Consider the following 10,860-nt stretch of genomic DNA (forward strand, 5'->3'; position numbering starts at 1 on the left):
AGAAGCTATGCAGAAAATGTAAAATAGAAATAAGATATGGAACAGAATATAAAACTGAGCACGAACCTGAATTTGTGTCTGTACGAATAAGTGTAACCCAGGATTATGCTGCTTTCAAAAAAGATGTTTTATTTGTATTTTATTTCTCTTTGTGAAAACTCAAATAAAATTTACAAAAAAAATAAAATAAAATTGGCCAGACTGTAAATGCAAAGAGGAAGGCATTGATAGAGGCAGCAGAGAAGGATTCCTTCAGTGGCTCCCAAAAGGAGAGCTTTGAGCTATGAAGGTCTGACAGCCAGGAAAACGTTCTGGAAATAAATTTACAGTGTCCAGTTTTCTATGCCAATTATTTCCAGAGGTTTGGTGTCACTTTCTGTGAGCTTACAGTCAGGTTTCAAGCAAACACAAGCCCCAAAATTCTTCATGGCAATGGTTTTCCTCTAAATAACTACAGCCTGCCCATTTCAAAGGTTGTCTTTTGAACCTGCCCTAGCTCTTACTTTTATGAGGCCAAATTGAGATTAGCCAGTGTGCAATCCAGGTTATTTAGTATTTTTCAAATTGGGCATAATGATCCTTGGGACTCCTACTCATGTGCAATGTATCCTGCTTTACAGGGCAACTGGGCAGCATCATTTGTGAGTCACAATCAGTGCTCCATTCTGGGAAATGACCACACACAAAAGGAGGCGAGGCGGCTAGCTTGGTTGTCATGCTTTATTTAAGCTTCGTGCGCTAACAGTGACAGTTCACTCAGCCGTGAGGCAACAGCAGTTGGCCTGTTTGACAGCTCCTTTTATACTGAGCTGTCAAACTGGCAATCAATCAAGTTGTGGCTGTGCGCCCCCTGCTGGAATGGACCAGAGGGAGAATTGGAGACATAGCACTCCTTCCCACCTGGTCAGTGCATGTGTATTCTTCAAGGTAGGCTGGGTGGGGGCAGATCCTTGCTGGCTCTTTGGAAGTGGCTGAAGTTGTCAAGGATGGAGCTTCAGGAATGGTTGGAGTCAGCACCAGGACCTCTGCTGGAACCTGCTTGACTGGTGGCATCGCTGGAGACTCTGGTAAGGTTGCTTGGTGGCATGTTACTGGTGCAGTTTGGCCATTTCAGCTGGTGAGGGTTTGTCGTTAGCCCTGAGTAAAAAGGTCTCAGGCCTATAATTCCCTCACCCCCTTAGTTGGTTAATATGGCATCTCCATGCCTGACTGTCTTTCATATCAATAATATGGCTGGTCTGCAATTGGTGGAAGGGCAGGGAGTTGTGTGTTGGATAAATAGGTGTTGTGCTATTCTTGTTGTCACTGTCCTGGGCCCATCTGGGCCAGGGCCTCCTTAGCTTATCTGACTCCTCGTTGTCCAAGCCATTGTTAGAAGGGTGGAAAGGGGCCACTAATGCATGTATGATTCCCAGCCCTCAAAGCTTCTGGCAGTAAATTGTGGGCCATTATCTGAGACTATTAGGTCAGGGAGCCCATGGATGGTGAAGATTTTTTGTAAAGCTATGCCTACAGCCTCAGCCGTAGTGGAAGCCATCAGAACTACTTCCAGCCATTTAGAGAAGGCATCAACCACAAAGACCCAGCAAAATCAACGTGCAATTGGGACCAAGGGCCTCTAGGAGTTTCCCATTCCCTGATTGGTGCCCTGGGACATAAGGGTCTTGATTCCTGGCATTGCTGGCACCCTGATACCCATTCTGTGATGACCTGGTCCATTCCAGGCTACCACACATAACTGTGGCCCAATTCCTTCATGCACACTATACCTGGGTGGCCCTTGTGAAGTGCTTCCAGGATTGGTTTGTGCAAAGTAGAGGGAACCACTACCCTGCTCCCCCACAACAAACACCCCCTAATGGTGGACAGCTCTTGCCGACATGTTTTAAACAGATGTAAGTCAGAATCCACAGGCCGTTGTGGCCACCCCTTTTTCACCTAGTCCAGCACTTGTGATAGTTGTTTGTCTTTTGCTGAGTATGCAGTTATTGGGAACTGATGGTGGTCTATCAGGAGGATAGACCCCTTGGTTTCTGGTTCCTCTGCAGCAGCTGGAAGAGAGTATCTGCTCAAGGCATCAGTGTGGCTGAGGTGCTTGCCTGGACAATATGATAATATGTAAGAGTATGCAGCTAAGAATACTGCCCATCTTGTCATACATGGGGAAAGAATTTGTGTCCCCAGTGAAAATACCCAACAGGGGTTTGCGATCAGTAATTAGTTCACATCCAAGAAAAGTTTGGGGCAGGGGATGTCTTCCTGCATTATGTTGGACTCAGAGAACACCACATTGTTAGGCCCTTGGGGCTCTACTGGTACAATGGATGTACTGGTTCCTATTTGGGCCATAGCCCTGGCTTTGTGGAGAAAAGATTTAAATAATGCTGGGTGGAAGAGTCCAGTGAATGGTGGGGAATCAGGCAGGTCTTGGACATCATCTGAGGACTCCTATTCCCTCTGGTCCTCATCCTCTATTACAGATGCTCCAATTCTACTAGACTGGGAGGGAGATACCAACCTTTACTCCTGCCTCCCTCCCATAGAAGCTGGAGGTGATGGGACAGCTGTTGGGGAGGTTCAGAAATTATGGATGGAGGGTATCCTCTGAGCTGTAAAGTAGAGGCTACCCTATGGGAAATTGCCTGTGAGATGAGGGATTTAAGTTCCTCAGACAGATCCCTGGTCATCCACTTACCCCCACCACAGTAGGGGTTAAGGTAGCCAGTGGAGCAAATTCCCTTCTCCTGACCTGAGGTTCAGTCAACTCTGTTGCTAAGCAGACAAAGGGAAATTGCTCAACCTCCTCCTGAATGACTGAAATGGCGAATTCTAACTGTTCACTCTCACCCTCTGGTGACCAGTTCATTGGAACTGCAACATTGGATTGCTGAGAGTGGGAGATGGCAGTTGCTGTCTGAGGAGGGAGGGAAACACTTTTCTACTCAGCTCTCTTCTCAACTCCAGAGCCTTCTGTCTCCTGTTGGCATCTATCTCTTCAGCCCTTGAGGGCTTCCTGGAGTAGATGGCCTTTGCTTTGATCTTTTCAGCAGCATCTTGGCTAGCTGACCTAGCTCTTCTGGGCTGGTCTTCCTAGTCTGAGCTGAAGTATAAGCTCCCTGGTCTACCATATTGTCTGCTGACAGGAGCTGTTCACCCATCTTAACAGCCTTACTTAGGCAGGGCGATGTGACCATGCTCTGCTTAGTGACTGCTGCTCTGCTGCTACTGCTGCTGCTACTACTGGGGAGAGTGGTTGAGCTGTGGTGGCAGGACCAGCACACTGGGGTAGCCAGAACACACACTCACCCCTATTCTCAATCAGGCAGTCCAAAAACAAAGGCTGCTAAAGCAGCCTGAGTCTCTGCAGCAGCCTGAGTCTTTAAAACACAAGCTGCTAAGCCGCAAAGTTAATTATAGGCTTGACAGCCAAAACTCAGCTGTGAAATGGCAGAGGCTTTGGCTGGAAGAGCCTCGCTGTTAATAGCAAGACTCTGGCTGCAAAAATTAACTAAGGGCTTCTGTGTTGGCAGAGCCGAGCGTCTGGAGCCACTGTAGTGCTTGGACAGAATTCCAATCTCCCCTCTTTATTCAGGAAGCAGCTTTTTTAAAAAACAGAAAATAGAAAAAAGGCAGTCTCAGCGTTGGCAAAGCTGAGTGCGTTAGGAGCACTGACTAGCAACAATTTCCAACCTGATAGAAGCTTTGTTGATTGGAGCTTCCAGTTTGGGCTTCTTTGGTGATGAACCAAAATTGTGATTGTGCGTGGTTTTGATCCATGCTCGCTGCTGGAGCGCTCCAAGCCCCCTGGATTCAGGGCTGAAGCCACCCTGTAGAGGTGGTGAAGAAGGGGGAGCCATCAGCAGGGTTGAGGAGAGCCACATCTCTCCTCCTCGGCTGGCCATTACTCCCTTTCCCAAAGGCGGTTGCAGTGGTGGTCAGAAATGGCACCTCAAAGAAGAACCCCACCAGACAAGATTGTGCAGGAGGAAGTTTAAAGGAGAAAGTTTGACTGACCGGGTTGAATGGAGGACATCTATTTAAGGTACCTGGAACCTGAATTTTAAAGACTAATACTATTCCTTAAAAAGATTTTAAGTTGTGAAAGAGAAAGGGAAAGGAAACAGAATTGGCTTTTTTTCCTCTCAAATTGACAGTTTTAATTGACTTGGAATGTTAAGAAGAGATTTGAATAAGAAATTGATACATTAATAGGCTATTTCTAGCTGAAAATAAAGTGTCAAAGGGATAAAGATTCTTGGATAATTTAAACATTTTCTTTAAAAAAAGAAAGAAAGCAACGGAGGGAAAAAGGAAAAAAGAGAGTGGAATCTGGAAAATGGAGGATACCACCTGGAAATTCAAAAAAAAATTGATAGTGGAGGGCGGAGCTGGCATTGTGATGATACAGCAAGCAATCTTGGAGGTCTGAGATTGCAGCTGATCTCTTTGCCCCTGGATGGTCCAAATGGATCTAAACTGTCCCGAAGAGATGGCGAAAGTGAAGAGTGCATCCTGTTGATCCCAGGGATACCACAAAGTCCCTGGTAGATCCAGGAGAAGCTCTTCTTGCCAGCAGTAAAGAGGCAGCCATTAAAGCTGCTGAAGTTGGGACAGCTCCAAAACGGAAGCGAGTAGAAAGAGAAAGTGTGCCGGTTTGGTGAGAACTTTTTTATTCTAAGACTTGAAAGGACACCCTAAAGAAAAGAAAGAATCTGTAAAAGTTTTGACAGAAGTGATTAAGTGGCGATTTTAAATGGAAATGTCAAAGTAAGGTGGTTTTTTTTCATTGCTGGATTTCTATACACGATTTTGTATTTTTGAAACTGGACTGGTTCTTTTCTTATTTATACCTATCTTTTCTTCTCCTTTTTGATTTTGTAATATTTTAGGCTAGAGGCTCCCTTTAGTTACTTAGTTACTTCCCCTTTTTAATATTTCTTTCCTCTTTTTTTGGTAATTTTTATTACGTTTTGCTTGGGAAAGGAGGGGGAAAGTGAGGACAAAGAAACTTTGTAACACTGCCAACTAGAGGCTTGAAAATGCTTTATTTCCTGTGACCAGATGAAGCTGAGAAAGCTGAGAAAGAAAGAACTGAGACTCCTTTTCAAGGACATTGCTATGAGATAAGATAGAGGGAAGAGCATGGGAGAGTGTTATTGCAGGTGTTCTTCTGGATTTCTATCAACAGCTGGAGCCTGTTGTTGAAGCTTATGAAAAGAAAAGGTGATAAGTCTTTGGAGAAGAGAGTTATAATAAGAGCCTTGGATAACTAAACAAAGTGCGGTGTGCTCTTTTTAATTTTTCTAAGCTGTGCTATCTCTCCTTACCAGCTTTACTGTATTTTTTTTTAATCTTTGGCCTGGTTGGAGCTTGTTTTTGTCTTTTTTTTTGGGGGGGGGGGAAGTTCAATCTCCACGTTTGCTTTTTATTTTAAAGGGAAAGCCTTAAAAGCCTTTTCTCTTTTCTTTCCTGGCATTTTTTGTTTTTTATCTACCTTTTTGGTTCATTTTTATGCACTTTTTTATATTGAGACCTTTCAATTGGATTAAAGTGTTGAAGAACCTGAAAAACTTTTCCCCTTCTCTTGTTCTTTTTTTTTTTAAAGTCTTTTTCTTTATTTAACTACTGATTGGATTAAGGTTTACAAGAACCTGAAGAAAGTTTGTCTCCCCTTTTTTATTACTACTGGGCTTTTTTCCTCTCTACCATTTTTATTTTTTACTCTGAATTATAATTGGCTACTTCATAATTGGATTAAGGTTTAGAAGAACCTGAAGATTTTGAATTGTTTAAAATGAGTAGGAAACTTACAGCTCCTGGATCCTCAATTTCTACTTCTGCCTCTCCATCATCTGGATGACAACGTTCAATACAGACAATGTTAAAGCAAGAAAAAGAACAAGAAAAAGTGACTCTACAGATGATTATGCAAGGAATCCAAGATATTAAAGCAAGATCAGAGACTATTGAAAAGAGAATAGAGAATATCGAACAAAGAACAAGGAAAACTGATGAAAAAGTTGAGAATATTCAACAAATGATGACAAAGTATGACGAGAGATTCCAAAAAATTGAAGAAGAAGATAAACAAAGAGATAAGAAAATTGGAAACATTGATAACAGATTAACTGTGGTTGAACAAGATAAAAGTGGTACGCTGAGATGGGAGATGGACAGATCAGAATTTTATCTTAGATTTCAAAACATAGAGGAAGAAAAAGGACAAAATCTAGCTGAGATAATGATAGAAATATTGGCCGAAGCTTTGGAAATAACTGAAGAGAAGTTGATGGATGGAATAGATGAGGTATATCGAGTCTTTACAAGATATGCGATGAGAAATAGGGAGAATTGACAGACTCCATTAACATAAGAAAAGGAACAAGACAAGGGTGCCCACTATCACCTTTGCTATTCATGTTAACTTTGGAAGTGTTAAACAGAAATATTAGAGATGAAAAGAGTATAAAAGGAATGAAAATTAAAAAAGAAGAATTCAAGCTGCAAGCCTTTGCGGATGATTTGGTTTTTATCCTAGAAGACCTCTTAGAAACAGCACCAAAATTATTGGAAAAGATAGAGGCATATGGCAAGGTGACTGGTTTGAAAATAAACAAAGACAAGACAAAGATTTTGACAAAGAATATGTTATCAAGGCAAAACGAAGAATTGGCAGATCTATTGAAAATTCAAGTCACAAATAAGAACAAATATTTGGGGATAGATTTGACAGCAAGATGTAGTACATTAAAAGAGAATAATTATATCAAACTTAAACAGCAGATAGCGTTAGACTTGGCGAAATGGGAAAATTTACAACTGTCACTAATAGGGAGAATTTCAACAATCAAGATGAATATATTACCCAGAATTTTATATTTGTTCCAAACAATCCCAATTAGGCTTGGAAAAGACTATTTTGAAGATTTAAATAAAATTGTGTTGAAATATATATGGCAAGGTAAGAAAGCGAGAATAAAGTTAAAACTTTTGCAAGATGCTAGAATTAGAGGAGGATTTGGTTTGCCTAATTGGGAGTTGTACTACCAAGCTACAAACCTGATGTGGGTCAAGGAATGGATAACATTAAGAAATACTAGATTGTTGACATTAGAAGGAAATGATCTGTTGTTGGGGTGGCATGCTTTTCTATGGTACAAGGGAACTAAAATTCAGGGGTATTTTAGAAGGCATCATGTACAGGAGTCTTTGTGGTTAAATTGGGAGAAGATTAAAAGACAATGTTATTTGAAAATTCCAGTCTGGTTATTGACTATAGAGCATTTTCCTATCCTATAATATATAAAAAGGAACAAACAGTTAGATATGGGGAAATATTGAATGAAAAGGGTGAACTTAAATCGATGCAAAAACTAGAGGAACAAGGTATAAAAATGAATTGGTTTTCATATGCGCAAATACATTCAAGGTATGATAAAGATTTTAAAACAGAAGGTTTTTATGATAAATTGACTGATTTAGATAAGATTTTGACAGGTACTGATGAAAAGGTGATTAAAAAATTGTATGGATATTTATTAGAAATTAAACTAGAAGAAGAACAAGTTAAAGAAAATATGATTGCTTGGGGGAAGAATTTTGGACATGGAATTGATTTAGAGAAATGGCAAAAATTGTGGTCCCAAAATTATAAAATGACAATGTCAATAGCATATAAAGAAAATTTGTATAAGATGTTTTCTTGAAAATGCCCGACAAGAATAGCAAGAATGTTCAAGAATAAATCTGAAAAATGTTGGAAATGTCATCAGACACCTGGCTCATATTACCATAAGTGGTGGACTTGTGCAGACACTAAAAAATACTGGAGTAAAATCCACATGTGGTTGGAAAAAATGACAAAAAAACATACAGAGATATTTTTATTGGGAATTTAACCTGAAACATATAGCAAAGATTTGAAATATCTAATTGTAAATGTATTAACAGCGGCTAGGATTGTATTTGCTAAAAACTGGAAAAATGAGAAAATACCATCACAGGAGGAAATTATTAAGAAAATATTGGAATGTGCTGAAATGAGTAGATTGACATTTGAAATTAGAGAACAAGAGGATAAACAATTTTATAAAATTTGGGACCTTTTCTATCAATGGCTAGATAATAAAATACAGTAATGAAATATGTAGATTTTTAGAAAATAATAAATATATAGAGATGTAGTTCTTTTTTATTATATCTACAAAATGTTTTTTAGGATAGATTTGGGAGTATAGTATGAATTGTTAAAAAATAATCTAAGTAAATTCTGGTTATCTCGTAAAATATGAATGAATAAAATTATAGTCAAATGATTGATTAATAATGATATTAGGGTACTTAATTTTTGATTGATAATACGAGCTTTTATGTAATGTAACTGTAATTGAAGACTACAAAATGGATGCACAAAATGATTTGTAAACCAACCGGCACACTGTTTGTATACTTATGGAAGAAAGTTTGATGTTTTTATGTTTTGTTTGTCTATATTTGTTTTTAAAAACCAATAAAATTTAAAAAAAAATTTGATAGTGGAATTTTAACAAGGCTTGCAAAAGATACATTGTAGCTAAAACTTTGTTACAAGATAACAAAGCCCCTGGAAAGAGAAAGCGAGAAAAGAAGCAAGAAATGGTTTTTTGGATGATTCTTGGAACTTTGGATGGAGGATCCTAATGAAACAAAATAAAATCAACTGGGGGTTGTTTAAAATTTTTTAAAATGGCATCACTCCTTGAAGAGTTAAAAATGAGACTTAAAGAACAAAAAGAAGCACAAGAGGGAAGAGGATCTTTTGGCTTCATATTTCAATTTTTACAAATGGAGATCTTGAACTATGAAAAACAACAAGAAACACTGGCAGAACAAGAAGGGTGGGACAATGAAGAAGCCATCTTTAATGACCAAGCAATTTTAAGCGGGGTAAAAATGGGAAAGGGGAGAAAGGGAGTTAAACACTTAAGCATTGAAGCAACAACCAAAAAAAAGTGTAATTTGAAAAGTAATCATAATATCAGGAAGAAGCAGAAGGGAGGATCACAGAAGGTAGAATTAGATAGAAAAGGGAATAAAAAGGGGAGGGAGAAGAAGATAGGGAAAAGGGAAAGGAAAAGAAGCTACAAAGGACAGAAACAAGATATAGAGGTACAGGAAAAGCGTACAAGAATTAAAGGTATAAACCTATTTAAAAGACACAGAGACAATGGTTAAAATTTAACTTAAGGAGAGGATTCTGCAAGGGTGCATAGGATAGCATTGTTATATTAGAAATAGAAAAGGGTTAGAAAATATGTTAGATGATTAAAGTGATAGAAAAAATTTCTATTGATGTGTAGTGAAATATTTGTTTGTAAAGAGAATAAGGCTCTCAATGATTTAAAAAGAAAGTTTAAAAAAACTGAAAAGAAACATGGAAGATTTTTATCAGTTGACAAGATGAACTTGAATAAGAATAATAACTTTGTTGACTACTGTTAATAACTATTGTTTTGTTTTTTATTTAAAGACAGTAATAAGTCAAATATGAAATATAGACGATTAAAGTGAAAGACAACTGATATTACTAGGTAGTGTTTGTTAAAAGAAATAGAAAAGTAAAAGATTGTTATTAATATTAATGGCAGAGCTGTACTTGAATTTACTATTGTTATACATATATACACAGATATATACATATATACTTTTTTCTTTTAAGAATTTAGTGTGTATTTTTAAGGGATTGTACCAAGCAGAATCCGAATGAAAATAGGTATGTGTTATAAAATAGAGGTTAAAAAATGAATGTTATAACTGTAAAGGTGTAACTTAAATTTTTAAACAAGATTTGAAAAAAGATACAAAGGTGTTACACTCCAGTCTAGTCATTACAAGGGAAAATTTGTTTTATGAGAAAAGATAATATGAAATTGTAAACAGGACAGATGAAAGTATAAAAACATTGATTAGAAAGATTTTAAAAATTAGAAAAAGATATGTAATTGAATTAAGAAAGGAATGAGATAATTTAAAATAAGGCTATAGGAAGTAAAGAAAGGGAAAAGCTATTGAAAAAAATTGTGAAAATAGTTATAAGATATGGATTAGAATGTACAAGATAAATATGTATTGAGTTTATGTCTGTATGGAGAAGTGATAACCCTGGGGCATGCTGTTCTCAAAAAAAGATATTTTATTTGTATTTGTATGTTTTGTGAAAACTTAAATAAAACTTTTATTTATTAAAAAAAGAAGTTTGTTGACTGGTGAATCTAAGCATTTCTGCCTAAAGATGAGAGCCATTTTTTTTTTGCCACGCCCCTTTCGGGCCAGACTGAGTTGTGAACTGGGAAAGTGACTGTTGACAGAGGAGCATGGTAAAAAAAATGAAGGACTCAGTCTCTGGGCAGAAAGGCCTGTATCTACCCATGTGTGGATTCTCCAATCAATGTGCTGGAGAAGAAAGGGATCAAAGAATACTTGTTATGGAAGAAAAGGAACTACAGCTAAAAGATAGGGAAAAAGAGAAAGGAGCACAGAGCAATGGAACAAGACCCAAGGAACCAAGAGAAATTAGAACAACAAGGAGCATAAGACCTAGATATAAATAGAAAAATGCAAGAAGATTTTAAGATTCTATCACTAAATATTAATGGACTGAACTCTCCCATGAAAAAAAAGAAAACTCTCAATAAAATACAAAGATTGAATTTAGATATAAAAACACTGCAAGTAGTTCATAAACAACATAAACAACTTCTGGAATACCCCAAATTGGGGAAACTATTTGTATCATTATCACAACAAAAGAAGAGAGGAGTGGTACTATATATTAAGGATAAGCAAATTTACAATGACGAGGAGGGAGGGATCTTAATTGTG

This window comes from Pseudonaja textilis, chromosome 8 (assembly GCF_049901715.1).
Source record: "Pseudonaja textilis isolate UNSWEBS1 chromosome 8, rPseTex1.2, whole genome shotgun sequence".
Classification (NCBI taxonomy): Eukaryota; Metazoa; Chordata; class Lepidosauria; order Squamata; family Elapidae; genus Pseudonaja; species Pseudonaja textilis.